We start from the raw sequence: 16361 nt of genomic DNA on the forward strand, positions 1-16361 counted from the left end.
ATGAGGACTAGTAGCAGAGAAGAAGAGATGGGGACAGGGGACCCCTTAATGGGGAGAGACTATTACTTCCCACAGCTTCCTGCAGTGGACTCCCGAGCTTAGGGACAAAACCTACAACATAAAGAATACTGGGCATGGATAATTCCTTATTCAGGTGCCATTCTAAGTGCTTTACATAAATTACCTCATGTAGTTCTTGAGCAATAATCCTATATAAACTATTAACATCCCTACTTTACAGAGGAGGAAATGGAAGCACAGAGAAATTAAGTAGCTTGTTCAAGATTGCACAGTTTTTAAGCGGAGCCAAGATTTAAATCTAGATATTAGACTATGTAAGTAAATCATTACATGCAACTTGTTCTCATTCTATAATCTGGGCAATCTTTTGAATGAGAAAAATCATCCCAATTTATTATTTTTCACATTCAAGTCAGTTCAGATGCCTCTCTTCCAACCCGGAAAGACAAAGGGTCTCTTTCAGCAAGAGGTCAGCTTTGTAGGACCCCTCCCACACACACCCTATCTAGGGACTGCCTAGGGGAATATTAAACAGGAACCCAATTTTCTCGTTTTCCCTTTTTTCAGGGAAGCCTAGAAATGCTAGACTGTTGCCAGAGACAGAGGAGTGGAATAGGTACTTATCAACCAGGACAACACAGCATGTCCTTCCTTGGCCTATGCATATTGCCTTAGCAGTCCTCTCCCCATTGCCACTCAGTTATGGATTGTCTGGCCATTCCCTCTGCTTAATCTTCACTGCAACCACCCCCTGTCCCCTGCCTTCCTGTCTCTCAACTGGACCCTTGCATAGCTGTTTACAGGCTCTTTGGGTACCTGTCAAGATCCAGCCGAGACAGAAACCACATCAGTTATTTGAACAGAGAGATGGTTGTGCAATCATAAGCACTATCTAATTCCAGAACATTTTCATCACCCAAAATGAACCCCCTGCCCATTAGCAATCACTACACATTCCCTTTTGTCAACCACTGACCTACTTTTTGGCTCTATAGATTGCCCTATTCTAGACATTTCATATCAATGGAATCTATGATAAGAGCCCTTTTGTGTCTGGCTTCTTTCACTTTGTATCGTTTTCAAGGCCCATCCATGTTGTAGCATGTATCAGTGCAGATATATATTGTATGGACTGTATGGATATATCACATATTCATCCATTCATCAATCGACATGCATTTAAGTTTTTTACACTTTTTGGCTATTATGAATAATGCTGCTGTGAACATTCATATATAAGTCTTTTTGTGGACATATATTCTCATTTCTCTTGGGTATATGCATCCAAGTGCAATTGCTGAGTCATTGTGGTAACTTGTGTTTAATATTTTGAGGAATTTCCAGATAGTTTTACACAGTGACTGATAGTTAATGGTGTTGAGCATCTTTCCATAGTGTTATTGGCTATTTGTATAATCTCTCTGGAGAAATGTCTATTCAAATATTTTGCCATTTTTAAATTGGGCTATTTGTCTTTTTATTATTGAGTTGTAAATGTATTTTATATATTCCAAAAATAGACCCTTAACAGATACAGGATTTGCAAATATATTTTCCCATTCTGTGTGTTGTCTTTCACTTTCTCGATGGTGTCTTTTGACACACATTTTTTTTTATTTTAATGAGGTCCAATTTATTTATTTTTTCTTTGGTTGCTTGTGCTTTTAGTGTCATATCTAAGAAACCATTGTCTAATGAAGAGTCGTGAAGATTTACACCTATGTTTTCTTCTAAGTGTTTTATAGTTTTAACTCTTACATGTAGGTCTTTGATCCATTTTGAATTCATTGTTTGTATATGGTGTGAAGTAGGAGACCAAATTAATTTGTATGGATAGCTAGTTGTCCTAGCTACATTCACTGAAAAGACCCAATTTGGGGGGAATCTGGGTGGCTTAGTCGGTTAAGCGTCGGACTCTTGGTTTCGGCTCAGGTCACAATCTCACAGTTTGTGGGTTTGAGCTGCATGTCAGGCTCCAAGCTGACAGTGTGGAGCCTGCTTAGGATTCTCTCTCTCCCTCTCTCTGCCCCTTCCCTGCTTGCTCTCTCTATCCACCCCCCTCTCTCTCAAAATAAGTAAACATTTAAAAAAAAAAAAAAGAAAGAAAAGACCCATTTTTACTCATTGGTCTTAGTGCCTTTGTCAAAAATTAGTTGGCTATAGATGTATGGGTGTATTTCAGGACTCTATATTTCATTGATCTATGTGTCTATCTTTATTCTAGTACCACACTGTTTTTATTACTGTAGCTTTCTAATAGGTTTTAAAATTGGAAGTGTGAGTCTTGAAACTTTGTTCCTTTTTGTTCGTGATTTATTTTACCTATTCTGGGTCCCTTGCTAAATGAATTTCAGGATCAGCTATCCATTTTTGTAAAAAGGCCATTGAAATTTTGATAGGGATTGTATTGAATCTGTTAGATCTATATGGGGCACATTTTAACAATATTAAATCTTCTGGGGCTCCTGGGTGGCTTAGTTGATTAAGTGTCTGATTCTTGATTTCAACTCAGGTCATGATTTCAGTGTTCATGAGATCAATCCCCACATCAGGCTCTGTGCTGTCAGTGTGGAGTCTGCTTGGGATTCTCTGTCTCCCTCTCTCTGCCCCTCCCCAGCTAGCATTCTCTCTCTCTCTCTTAAAATAAATAAACATTTAAAAAAATATTAAATCTTCCAATCCACAAATAGGAATGTCTTTCCATTTATTTAGGTCTTTAATTTCTTCCAGCAATGTTTGGATTTGTATTATATCAAAATTTTTTTCTGCATCTATTAAGGTGATCATATGATTTTTATCTTTCACTTTATTAATGTGGTAGACAACAACATTATCATTATCATATTAATGGATTTGTATATGTTGAACTATCTTTACATCCCAGAGATAAATCCTACTTGATCATGGTATTATCCTTTTAATATGATGTTGAATTCAGTTTGCTAATATTTTGAGAATTTTTGCACCTATATTCATCAGGGATATAGGTCTATAGTTTTATTCTCTTATAGTGTCCTTATCTGTCCTTAGTATCAGGGAATTCTGGCCTTGTAAAATGAGTTTGAGAGACTTTCCTTCTCTTCAGTTTTTTTTGGAAGATTTTGAGAATGATTGGTCTTAATTCTTTAAATGTTTGATAGAATTCAGCAGAGAAACTACCTGGTCCTGGGCTTTTCTGCATTGGAAGATTTTTGATTACTGATTCAATCCCATTACTCATTATGTGTGTTTAGATTTTCTATTTCTTCATGATCCAGTTTTGTTAGGTCCATGTTTCTAAGAATTTACCCATTTCTTCTCGATAACCTGACTTTTTGGTGTATAATTGTTCTTAGTAGTGGGGCATTCACTTTCAAATTCCCCTTCTCTGTAAAGAGAGCTTTCCTACTATTCTTACTTTCTGATTTTATACTCTAATAAATTTTGTCTGCTGCTCAAAAAAAAAATGTTCATTGTAGTTTCTTATGCTCTTTTATATTTCTTTGGTATCATGTATAATGTCTGCTCTCTCATTTTTTATTTTATTTAAGTCTTCTCTCTCTTTTTTTTTCTTTTGTCTAGGTAAAGGCTTATCAATTTTGTTTACCTGAAATCTTTTTTTTTTAACGTAGGCATTTATCACTATAAACTTTTCTATTTTAACACTGCTTTTACCGTGCATGTGGTATGCTGTGTTTCTGTTTGTTTCAAGATATTTTTATTTCTCTTTTGATTCCTTCTCTGACCCTCTGGTTGTTCAGGAGTGTGTTGTTTAATTCCCACATATTTGTGAATTTTCCAGTTTTCCTCCTGTTATTGACTTCTAGTTTCCTACTGATGTGTTGGAAAAGATACTTGGTATGATTTAAATCTTAAATTTGCTAAGACTTGTTTTGTGACGTATATTATCTCTCCTGAAAAATGTTCTGTGTTCACTTAGGAAGAATGAGTATTCTGCTGTTTAATGCAGTGTTCTGCATATGTCTGTCAAGGCCATTTGGTTGGTAGTCCAACATTTCCTTTTGATTTTCAGTCTGTATCCATTGTTGCAAGTGTGGTATTGAATTCCCCTACTATTATTGGATTGTTGTCTATTTCTCCCTTCAGATCTGTTAATATCTGCTTAATATAGTTACTTTTATGTTGGGTGCATATATGACTGTTAAGTTCTCTTGATGAATTGAACTTTTTATCATTATATAATGACCTTCTTTGCCATTTGTTATAGTTTTTGGCTTAAAGTCTATTTTGTCTGATGTAAGTGTGGCTATCCCTGCTCTCTCTTGCATAGAATATATTTTTCCATCTCTTCACTTTGAGCCTATGTATGTCCTTAAAGCTGAAGTGAGTCTCTTGTAGGCAACATATTGTTGGATCTTGTTTTTTAATTCATTTATATCAAGAGTAATTATTGATAGGTAAGGACTTGCTAATTGTTCTCTGGCTGTTTTTAGTTCCCTCGTGCCTTTCTATGACTTTTTCTGTCTTCCTTTGTGAATTGATGATTTTCTGTAGTGTTATGCTTTGATTCCATTGCCTTTATCTATCATTGCAGGGTTTTGCTTTATGGTTACCATGAGGCTTACATAAAACATCTTATAGATACAAGTCTTTTCCATGCTGGTAACAACTTTACTTCAGCCATATGCAGAACTCCTTTTTTTTTTTCTTTTTAGATTTTATTTTTTCAAATCATCTCTACACCCAATGTGGGGCTCAAACTCATGACCCCAAGATCAAGGGTCACACACTCTATCGACTGAGCAAGCTGGGTGCCCCTATTTATCTTTTTTTATGAGCATTTTTTTTTCAAGTTAGTTAACATACAGTGTAGCCTTGGCTTCAGGAGTAGAACCCAGTGATTCATCTCTTACGTATGACACCCTGTGCTCATCCTGAAAAGTGCCCTCCTTAATGCCTGTCACCCATTTAACCCTCCCCTCCCTCCAGCAACCCTCAATTTGTTCTCTGTATTTAAGAGTCTCTTATGGTTTGCCTCCCTCTCTAAAATCTCTCCTTTTACCTTCCTTCTTTTTATGTTTTTGATGTCACAGTTTACCTTGTTTTATATTGTGGATTTATTAACAAATTATTATAGTTATAATTACTATATTTTAATGTTTTTTATTTATTTTTGAGAGAGAGACAGAGAGAGAGAGAGAGAGAGAGACAGACAGAGAGAGACAGAGAGAGAGACAGAGAGAGAGTGCAAGCGGGGCAGGGGCAGACAGAGAGAGAGACAGAGAGAGACAGAGAGAGAGACAGAGAGAGAGTGCAAGCGGGGCAGGGGCAGACAGGAGAGAGAGACAGAGAATCCCAGGCAGGCTCCATGCTGTCAGCACAATGAGCTGAAATCAAGAGTTGGCCATTCAACCCACTGGGCCACCCAGGTGCCCCAAGTAGTTATAATTATTTTTAATACCTTTGTCCTTTAACCTTTATACTAGAATTAAATAGCTAATACACTGCCATATTACAGTATTAGAACATTCTGAATTTGACTACACAGTTGACCCTTGAACAACATGGATTTGAAGCGTGCAGGTCTGCTTACACATGGAATTTTTTTAGAGTTGACAGCAAACGCCACAAGGCATTTATTTACAACTGCTGACTGTCATCACAGTCAGTCATCACAGTCATCACAGACTGAATAGAAGGTTACTGGTGCAGAGGTCATACCTGCTGCTCTGTAGGTACCTGGGGAGGCCCACAGAGACTGTCAGCAAATGCAGGGGACGCAGGACCAGGCAGGGATGCAAGGTGCCCTGTGTGTGCAGACACAGTGCTGCACAGGGGGCCCTGCACCCCAGCACCCCTGCCCCCTGAGTGCTCCAGATGGGTTTCGGGGCTGTGCCAGGGCAGCCATAGGCCTTGGGCCCCTCCCTCCAGGGTTGGGTGTGGACCCCTTCCCACAGTGGTCCCCATCCCCACCCTTGGCTTCCCAGAAGCCAGTGCTTTCACATGTAGCTGCAGCTGCCGATGGCCACAGGCCAGTGATGTACCTCCAAGCAGATGGGGCAGCTCACCTCCAGGCCACTGTCATTGCCGCAGACCTTCCTGGTGGCCACTGCTACTAAGCCAAAAACCACCAGGCTGTGGAACATTGCCATCCCAGGCCACACTGCCCAGCTGGCTTGGCCCACTTACACGCAGATTCTTTTTAAGTAAATATATGTATGGTACTGTACTTTTTCTTTCTCACGATTTTCTTAACATTTTTTTTCTTTAGCTTACTTCATCATGAGAGTGCAGTATATAATACATATAACATACAAAATATGTGTTAATCAACTGTCTATGTTATCAGTAAGGCTTCTGATCAACAGTAGGCTATTAGTAGTTAAGTTTTTGGGGAGTCAAAAATTATAAGGGGATTTTTGACTCTGCAGGGGTCAGTGCCCTGTATAGTTCGAGGGTCAGCTGTACTTACCTTCCCGGTGTGTTGTATATTTTCATATGTTTTCATGTTACTAATTAGCATACTTTCATTTCAGTTTGAAGAAGAACTTCAACATTTCTTATGAGGCACAGCTAGTGGTGATGAACTCCCTCAGCTTTTGTTTGTTTGGGGTAATCTTTCTCTCATTTCTGAAGGGCAGCTTTGCCAGATCATTCTTGGTGGGCAATTTTATTCTTTCAGCACTATGAATATATCATCCCACTCTCTCCTGGCCTATAAGGTTTTTGCGGAGAAGCCCACTGATAGCTTTATGGGGATTCCCTTGTAAGTTACACTCTTCATTTCTCTTGTTGCTTTAAAAAATTTTTTAATGTTATTTTTATTTTTGAGAGAGAGAGAGTGGGAGAGAGACAGAGAGAGAGAGGGAGACACAGAATCCGAAGCAGGCTCCAGGCTCCGAGCTGTCAGCACAGAGCCTGACGCAGGGCTTGAACTCACGAGCCATGAGATCATGACCTGAGCTGAAGTCAGATGCTTCGCCGACTGAGCCACCCAGGCACCCCTCTTGTTGCTTTTTTAAAAATTATTGTTATTATTTCAGGGATTATTTTTACAATTGTATTTAAATCCAAATTAGTTAACATATAGTGTAATAATGGTTTCAGGAATAGAATTTAGTGATTCATTTCTTACCTATGACACCTAGTGCTCATCCCAACAAGTGCCCTCCTTAATGCCCATCACCCATTTAGCCCACCTCCAAGTGGACACCCCACCCGACACACCACCAGCAACCCTCAGCTTTTTTCTCTGAATTTAATAGTCTCTTATGGTTTACCTCCCTCTCTGTTTTTATCGTATTTTTCCTTTCTTCCCCCTGCGTTCATCTGCTTTGTTTCTTAAATTCCACATATGAGTGAAATCATATATTTATTGACTATTTTGCTTAGCATAATACATTCTAGTTCTATCCATGTTGTTGCAAATAGCAAGATTTCATTCTTTTTGATCACCAAGTAATAGTGCATTGTACATATACACCACATCTTCTTTATCCATTCGTCAGTCAATGGACATTTGGGCTCTTTCCATAATTTGGCTATTGTTGACAGTGCTGCTACAAACATTGGGATGCACGTGCCCCTTCAAATCAACATTTTTGTATCTTTTGGATAAATATCTAGTAGTGCAATTGCTGGGTCATAGGGTAGAGCTATTTTAAATTTTTTGAGGAACCTCCATACTATTTTCCAGAGTGGCTGCACCAGTTTGCATCCCCACAAGCAGTGCAAAAGTGTTCCCCTTTCTCCTCATCCTTGCCAACATCTGTTGTTGCCCGAGTTGTTAATTTAGCCATTCTGACAGGTGTGAGATGGTATCTCATTGTGGTTTTGATTTGTATTTCCCTGATGATGAATGATGTTGAGCATCTTTTCATGTGTCTGTTAGCCATCTGGATGTATTCTTTGGAAAAGTGTCTATTCATGTCTTTTGCCCATTTCTTAACCAGATTATATGTTTTTTGGGTGTTGAGTTTGATAAATTCTTTATAGATTTTGGATACTAACCCTTTATCAGATGTGTCATTTGCAAATATCTTCTCCCATTCCTTCGGTTGCCTTTTAGTTTGTTGTTTCCTTCACTGTGCAGAAGCTTTTTATCTTGATGCTCTTCTAAGAGTTCATTTTTGCTTTTGTTTCCCTTGCCTCTGGGAACATGTCAAGTAAGAAGTTGCTGTGGCTGAGGCCAAAGAGGTTGTTGCCTGTTTTCTCCTCTAGGATTTTTATTGTTTCCTGTCTTACATTTAGGCCTTTCATCCATTTTGAGTTTATATTTGTGTATTGTGTAAGAAAGTGGTCCAGGTTCATTCTTCTGCATGTTGCTGTCTGGTTTTCCCAGCACCATTTGCCAAAGAGAATGTCTTTTTTCCATTGGATATTCTTTCCTGCTTTGTTGAAGATTAGTTGGCTGTACATTTGTGGGTCAATTTCTGGGTTCTCTATTTTGTTCCATTGATCTATGTGTCTGGTTTTGTGCCAGTACCATAAAGTCTTAATGATTACAGCTATGTAATATAGCTTGAAGTCCAGAATTGTGATGCCTCCAGCTTTGGTTTTCTTTTCCAGCATTGCTTTGGCTCTTTGGGGTCTTTTCTGGTTCCATACAAATTTTAGAATTGTTTTTTCTAGCTCTGGTGTTATTTTGATAGGGATTACATTGAATGTGCATGTTGCTCTGGGTAGTATCGACATTTTAACAATATTCTTCCAATCCATGAGCATGGAATGTCTTTCCATTTCTTTGTGTCTTCTTCAATTTCTTTTATAAGCATTCTATAGTTTTCAGCATACATATCTTTTATCTCTTTGGTTGAAGCCTAGGTATTTTGATACTGAGGTATTTTGGTTAATACCTGGGTATTTTATACATTTTCCATGTAGGTTGTCTGTAAAGAGTGAAAGTTTGACTTCTTCCTTGTCTCGTTGCTTTTAAGATTCTTTGCCTTTGATTTTTGACACTTTTATCCTAATGTATCTTGGAGGAGATCTATTGAAGTTGAGACCTTTGGAATTCTCAGCCATTATTATTATTATTTTTAATTTAAATTCTACTTAGACCATTATTTCTTTAAGCTTTCTCCCCCCTCCCCACCGCCCCCCCTTTCTCCCTCTCTTCTCCTTCTGGGGCTCTAATAATCTGCAGATTGCTTCTTTTGATGGCATCCTATAGATCAGATAGGCTTTCTTCACTGTTGCCTTCTTTTTCCTTTGTCACTCTCTGGATAATATCAAAGTCCCTTTGTTGTAATTCACAGATTCTTTCTCCTGATTGATTCATTCTGCAGCTGATGCCCTCTGTAGCATTTTTCACTCATTCATTGTATTTTTCAGCTCTAGAATTTGTTTGGTTTTTTATTGATATGATTTCTATTGTTTATTAAACTTCTCATTTTATTCATGTATTGTTTTCCTGATTTCATTGAATTGTCTTTCTGTGTTTTCTCATAGCCCATTGAGCTTCCTTAAAGCAGCTATTTTGAATTCTTTGTCAGGTAAAATGCAGCTCTCCACGTCTTTGGGGTTGGTTACTGGAAGATGATTGTGATCCTGTGGGGGTGTCATGTTTCCTTGATTCTTCATGTTCCTTGAAGTCTTGCTTTGCTGTCTTCATGTTGTGGTAGCAGTCACCTCCTTCAGCTCTTGCTAACTGACTTCAGGGGAGAAATTCCTATCAGTCGTGCTAGGGAGACTGAAGCTTTCTTTTTCAGACTTTCTATGGATACACCTCCTCCATACTTCTTGCTCCCACTTGTGTCAGAATTCTTAAGCTTGTTTGCCTTCTCTTGATCCTGTACCAGAAAGAGTGCTGACAGCCTGTGTGTGTGTGTGTGTTTTTTTTTTTTTCCCCAAGGGTAGGGTTAGAGTTCAAGTTTGTGGTCTTCCCCTGATCTGCAGACTCAGGCTGGCTTTCCATGTGTGCTCACTAGCCATCTGCCAAAGCTCACTCTTGCCACCATCAAGAGTGAGCTTGCTGTAGGGTGAAGCCAGAGAGCCAGCTATAGGGTGAAGGTGTGTGGGGTGAGGTGCATGGATCACCAGGGGTGCCTTTGGGCCAGTTGGGGGGATTTGCAGTCAAGGTCTCCCCAGCAGCTTGTGGGCAGGCTTCTTGTTGGAGTCTGAAACACATAGGATCCATTTCCCTTTAATGCCCCCTGAAAGTCTTATCTGTCACTCTCCCAGCCTTTCCCCACCCTCAAGTCATGCAGCTTATGACTCAGTACTCTGGTTGGAGTGAGTGAGAAATAGACCCATTTGGCAACATGCTGCACAGCTGGGGAAGCCATGTACTCCCTCACATGCTTGCATTTCCCCCTGTGGAGGAAATCAAGGTCCAAGAACACCTCCGTTGGCATGAGCTGTGCAGCCTTGGGGGAAGGGGGATGTGCGTAAAGTCAAACTGTTCCTCTTTCCCTCTCCAGTGAGTCCAATTTCTTATATTCTTTCTCCAGTGGTGTGCTAGAACTTCTCTACTGGAAGCATGAACTTCCACAAAGGTTCTCTTGTCTGTGGGTGATTGTCTAAGACAGAGTTTTCCAGGGGTCTCCTAGGCTGTGGCTATGAGGGGCTGGAGCCAGTTCACAGGCCACTGCAGGGTTCAAGGTGGGACTGAGGTCTGTACACCTATTACTTGATACATTGGTGGTCAAGACTCTTCCCTCCCAGTCTCCTTGGTGTGTGGTGCTGAATCCCATATCTCCCACCAGGCACTTTTGTCTGCGGATGGATGCCAAATTGTTGTTTTTGAGTGGGAGGGTGGTACGTGAGGGATAGCTTATTTAGCTACCCCACTTTAAAAATTCTTACTCTTGGGGCGCCTGGGTGGCGCAGTCGGTTAAGCGTCCGACTTCAGCCAGGTCACGATCTCGCGGTCCGTGAGTTCGAGCCCCGCGTCAGGCTCTGGGCTGATGGCTCAGAGCCTGGAGCCTGTTTCTGATTCTGTGTCTCCCTCTCTCTCTGCCCCTCCCCCGTTCATGCTCTGTCTCTCTCTGTCCCAAAAATAAATAAACGTAGAAAAAAAAATTTTTTTTTTTAAAAATTCTTACTCTTTACCCTGAATATCCACCTGACGGATTATGTTCTCCCTTCTCCTTGTTCACCCTTTTTTGAAGGGAAATGATATGGGAAAGGGAGAGGCTGTCTCCATTCCTGGAGCCATCTGATAATGAGGTAAGGATGGTAGAAAAGTGTGGATAACATTGAATGGGATAAAAGGAATATTACAATGTTATTTTGCACTGATATGCACAAGGTCTGAAAATGGCAGGAGGATGTCCATTCCTAATGATACCCAGTCCTATCCTTCTTCAATCCTCCTCTTGGGCATCCCAGGGCTGGAAGATGTACGCATCTGGACTGGACTCCCCTTTTCTTTGTGTTCCTTCTTGCATTCCTGGGGAATGCTGCTGTCCTGTGTGTGATCCAGACTGAGCATATTCTTCACAAGCTCATGTACTACTTCCTAGCTGTGTTGGACCCTATTGACCTGAGCCTCTCCACAGCCAGCACCCCTAAAATGCTGGGTGTCTTCTGGTTGAGTCTCAGAGATATATATCTCTTTTTTAAAAGTTGAGGTAAGAACAGAACATAAAGCTTATCTTAACCATTTTTAAGTGTAAACTTCAGTAGTGTTAACTATATTCACTTTGTTGAGTAGTGGATCTCTAGGATTTTTGCATACAAAACGGAAACTGTATACCCACTGAACAACTCCATTTCCCTTCCCCCAAGCCCCTGGCAACTACCATTCTACTTTGTTTCTACAAAATTCACTACTTTAGGTACTTCATATAAGTGGAATCATATAGTATCTGTCATTTTGTGTCTGGCTCATTTCACTTAACGTATCCTCAAGGTTCATCCATGTTGTAGCATGTGACAGAACTTCCTTCTTTTTAAGGCTGAAAATAATATGTATATATATACCTAATTTTCTTTATACATTCATCCATTAATGGACTTTTGGGTTACATGTCTTTGCTACTGTGCATAATACTGCAATAGACGTGGGTGTGAGTTTTTTTTTTATTGTTGTTGTCATTGTTTTAAAGATTTTAAAGTAATCTCTACAGCCAACGTGGGGTTAAAACTTGCAACCCTGGGGCGCCTGGGTGGCGCAGTCGGTTAAGCGTCCGACTTCAGCCAGGTCACGATCTCGCGGTCCGTGAGTTCGAGCCCCGCGTCGGGCTCTGGGCTGATGGCTCAGAGCCTGGAGCCTGTTTCTGATTCTGTGTCTCCCTCTCTCTCTGCCCCTCCCCCGTTCATGCTCTGTCTCTCTCTGTCCCAAAAATAAATAAACGTTAAAAAAAAAAAAAAAAAAAAAAAAAACTTGCAACCCTGAGATCAAGAGTCACATGCTCTACTGACTGAGCCAGCCAGGCACCCCTGGTGTGAGTTTTTTTAACAGCCTCATTGAGATATAATTCATATACTATAATTCATTTAATGTATACAATTCAATGGGTTTTAGTGTATTCACAGATATGTGCAACCATCGATGGCTCTAGTCAATTCAAGAACATTTTCAGGGGTGCCTAGGTGGCTCAGTCGGTTGAACATCTGACTCTTGATTTCAGCTCAGCTCATGATCCCAGGGTCATGGGATCAGCCCTTGTCTAGCTCCATGATGAGCGCAGATCCTGCTTCAGATTTTTTCTCTTCCCTCTGCCCTTCTTCCCAGCTTGTGCTCTCTCTTTCTGAATCTAAGAAAGAAGAGAGAGAGAGAACATTTTAATCACTTCCAAAAGAAGCCTTGTACTTTTTAGTTGTTATCCCTTATCCCTCCATTCTCCCCACCCAGCCCTAAACAACCACTAATCTCTCTGTCTTACAGATTTCCCTTTCCTGGACCCTCAAAGGAATGGAATCATATAGTATGTGGCCTTTTGTGACCAGCTTCTTTCCCTTTGCATAATTTTCAAGGTTCATCCATGTTGTAGCATGTGTTAGTACTTTACTCCATTTGTGGCTGAATAATAATACATTGTATGGTTAACCATATTTTGTTTATTCATTCACCAGTTGGTGGACATTTGGGTTCTTTCCACCTTTTGGCTGCTATGAATAATGTTGCTGTAAACATCTGTGTGCAAGGTTTTGTGTGACATATGCTTTCATTTCTTTTGGATATATACCTAGATGTGGAATTTCTGGGTGATATAGTAACTGCATTTGATCATTTGAGGGATTGCCAGATTATTTTCCACAGTAGCTGTACCAGTTTTACATTTCTACCAGTAGCATATATGAGGGTTCTAATTTCCCCACATCCTTATAACTATGACTTTTTTAATTCTATCCACCTTTCTAGGTGTGAAGTGGTGTCTTGTGTTTATTATTTGCATTTCCCTAATGATTAGTGATGTTGAGCTCTGGCCATTTGCAGATCTTCCTTGGAAAAATGTCTGTTCAGATCCTTTGCCCATTTTTAAATTGGGTTGTCTTTTTATTATTGAGTTGTGAGAGTTCTTCATATACTTTACATAGAAGTCCCTCATCAGATATGTAATTGCAGATATTTTCTCCCATTGTGGGGGTTGTCTTTTCTCTCTTCCATATAGGCAAATTATAGCTATAAATTTCCCTCTGATCACTGCTTTCACCCCATAAGTTTTGGTATGTTGTATTTTAGTGTTTTGGGTACATTTTATGTTCATTTTCATTCATGTCAAGTATTTTCCCTAGTATGTGATGACTTGCTTCTGTCTTGCTTCTTTCAAAATTCTGCCTTTGTCTTTTGAGAGTTTGGTTATGCTGTGTCTAGGTATGCATCCCTTTGAGTTTATCTTATTGGAGGGTAAATTCATTGAATTTCTTTAACGTGTAGCTTAATTTTTGTCATCAAATATGGGGAACTTTTAGCCAGTATTTTTCAAATATTCTTTCTGCCCTTTCTCTCTTCTTCTGTGTATGTTGGTATGCTGCACGGTGTCTCGTAGGTCTCTGAGCATCTGTTCATTTTTCTTTTCTTCTGTTCCTCAGACAGGCTAATTTCAATGGCCCTATCTTGGAGTTTGCTGATTTTTTTTCTGCCTGGGCATGTCTGCTATTGAGCCCCTCTAGTTAATTTTTTTTTTTTTAATTTCAGTTACTAGACTTTTCAACTTGTAGGTTCCTTTCTGTAACTTCAATATCTTTACTGATATTCTCTATTTACTGAGACATCATTCTTATTATTTCCTTTAGTTTTTTTGTTTTATTTTATTTTTTTAGAGAGCATGAGGAGAGGAGAGAGGGTGAGGGAGGGAGAGAGAATCTCAAGCAGGCTCCACGCTCAGCACTGAGCCTGACATGGGTCTTGATCCCACAACCCTGGGATCATGACCTGAGCTGAAACAAAGAGCTGGGCACACAACCGAGCCACCAGGTGCCCCTCCTTTAGTTTTTTATACATGGTTTCCTTTAGCTCTTCGAACATATTTAAACTAGCTGATTTAAATCTGATACTAGGGTAAATTAAGACATTTAAAAAAAAAAGACGGGGCGCCTGGGTGGCGCAGTCGGTTAAGCGTCCGACTTCAGCCAGGTCACGATCTTGCGGTCCGTGAGTTTGAGCCCCGCATCGGGCTCTGGGTTGATGGCTCGGAGCCTGGAGCCTGTTTCCGATTCTGTGTCTCCCTCTCTCTCTGCCCCTCCCCCGTTCATGCTCTGTCTCTCTCTGTCCCAAAAATAAATAAACATTGAAAAAAAAATTAAAAAAAAAAAAAAAGACATTAAAAAGCTTGCTCTGTTCTTACCAAGATTCAACTGTCTTTCTTAACTGAATACTCTCTGGGCTGCTGCAGACTTTTGGTTAATTTCCAATGTTCTATGAAAGTTGATTCTGATAATATGTGGCAAGGTTTTCATTGCTTTTATGGAGGGAACATTTGGTGGTTATTACTGGACCATTTTTTGTTGACTTCTTGCTTGGATTTTGATTCAAATAAACTATAGAAAGATATTTTTGAGACAGTTGGCAAAAACTGAACACAGAATGGTTGTTAGATTATTAAAAACTTAACTTTTTGGACAGGAAAATTGTATTAAGGTCACATATATTAAGGTGACCTTAATATACTCTATACTTATATACTCTAGCTCACAAGAAAAAAGTATGTGTGGGAAGAGAGATATGAAATAATGGCACATATTGATGGTTGTTAGAACTGAATAATGGGTACATGGAGGTTCACTGCACCATTTTATTTTTGTGTTTGAAAATTGTTATAATAAAATAATTCTTAAAAGAAGAGGTGTGCCCTTGGATCCAAACAAGACTGCCTTGAACTGGGAAAAAATTGAGTCCCTAACTGGCTGTGGGTAGAAGAGAATAAAACAATGCCTGGAAGATAGGCAGGGTGTGATGTTGACAGCATGAAGGCTAAAAGGATAGAATCAATCAGGCACCCCCAGGATAAAAGTACAAGTTATATCACAAGTGAAGACATGCAACTGTGTCTCAGTCTGGAAGGCTGCTCCTAATCCTGACTCCCAAGTCCATGGTCTCAACCACCATCCCCTGCCACATCCCAGGGTAGTGGGAAAGACTTCTTTCCTGGGACTGGCCAAAGAAGTGTACCCACCTGAGACCATTCCATTTGGCTAAAACAGCACTATGATCAAGACCCAAAGCTGGAGCTATGCATGGGGTGACAGGCCTCCAAGGACAGAGGCCTGGGATGTGGTAGGTTTCTGACCTTCTGAGTAACCCACAGCCTTAAGACATCAACTGGGGAAAGAGAATGCTCTCTGATGACTCCAGACTCCATCAGTGAAACCCCAGTAATCTTAAATGACGTTGTAAAATAGGTACTTGTAAGTTCTTTACACCATATTCTAAATACCAGTGATGAAATTTGAAGTAGCGTTCAAGAACGAACGGCTAAGAAAGAATTCTTGAGACATTTTGGCGCAAAAAGGTGATTTTATTAGAGCACAGGGACAGAACCCGTGGGCAGAAAGGGCTGCACCTGCAAGTGTGAGGGGTGACTGATTACATACTTTCAGTTTGTAGAGGCAGGGGAGGTTTCTAAGGAATTTCTGTATGCTGAAAGCAGGGTCTTATAGGACACTGAAGATTTGACTATTGTCAAGATAAGATTATTTTTAGTTTTTAATGAAATATAAACATTGAGGCATTAAGGCAGCCATGGACTCCTTGAGGAATGTCACATACTGCATGTCTCAGGTATCTGTCAGTGGGCTGCAGGCTGTAAGGAGGTTTCATTTAAACTACATTATTCTTGCCTTTGTTCTCATCACAAGGATCTCAAACCCTGAGGGAGGGAGTGTGGGAGATCTACCCAGAAGAGTTCCACAGGGCGAGACAGTGCAGACCCGGGGCGCTGTGTGCTCCCACATTCAAGCCCAAGGAAAACCTACCTAGCCTGCTCTGCTGCCAGCTTTCCAAATGGGGACAA

General features: G+C 40.2%; 1 protein-coding gene across 2 annotated transcripts in view; it reads left to right on the forward strand.

The window, feature by feature from the left end:
- Positions 1 to 11118, forward strand: part of WBP2NL (WBP2 N-terminal like) — a 48183-nt gene extending 37065 nt beyond the window's left edge. Inside the window, exon 8 of one of the 2 annotated variants that reach the window (XR_006708937.1) lies at positions 11073 to 11116. The gene's annotated coding sequence lies outside the window, so the exon portion shown is untranslated. Of the gene's footprint in view, positions 1 to 11072 lie in introns of both variants that reach the window. The other variant, XR_006708938.1, reaches the window with a different exon arrangement.
- Positions 11119 to 16361: the final 5243 nt, after the last annotated feature.

Source organism: Leopardus geoffroyi, chromosome B4 (genome assembly GCF_018350155.1).
Source record: "Leopardus geoffroyi isolate Oge1 chromosome B4, O.geoffroyi_Oge1_pat1.0, whole genome shotgun sequence".
In the NCBI taxonomy this organism is placed as follows: domain Eukaryota; kingdom Metazoa; phylum Chordata; class Mammalia; order Carnivora; family Felidae; genus Leopardus; species Leopardus geoffroyi.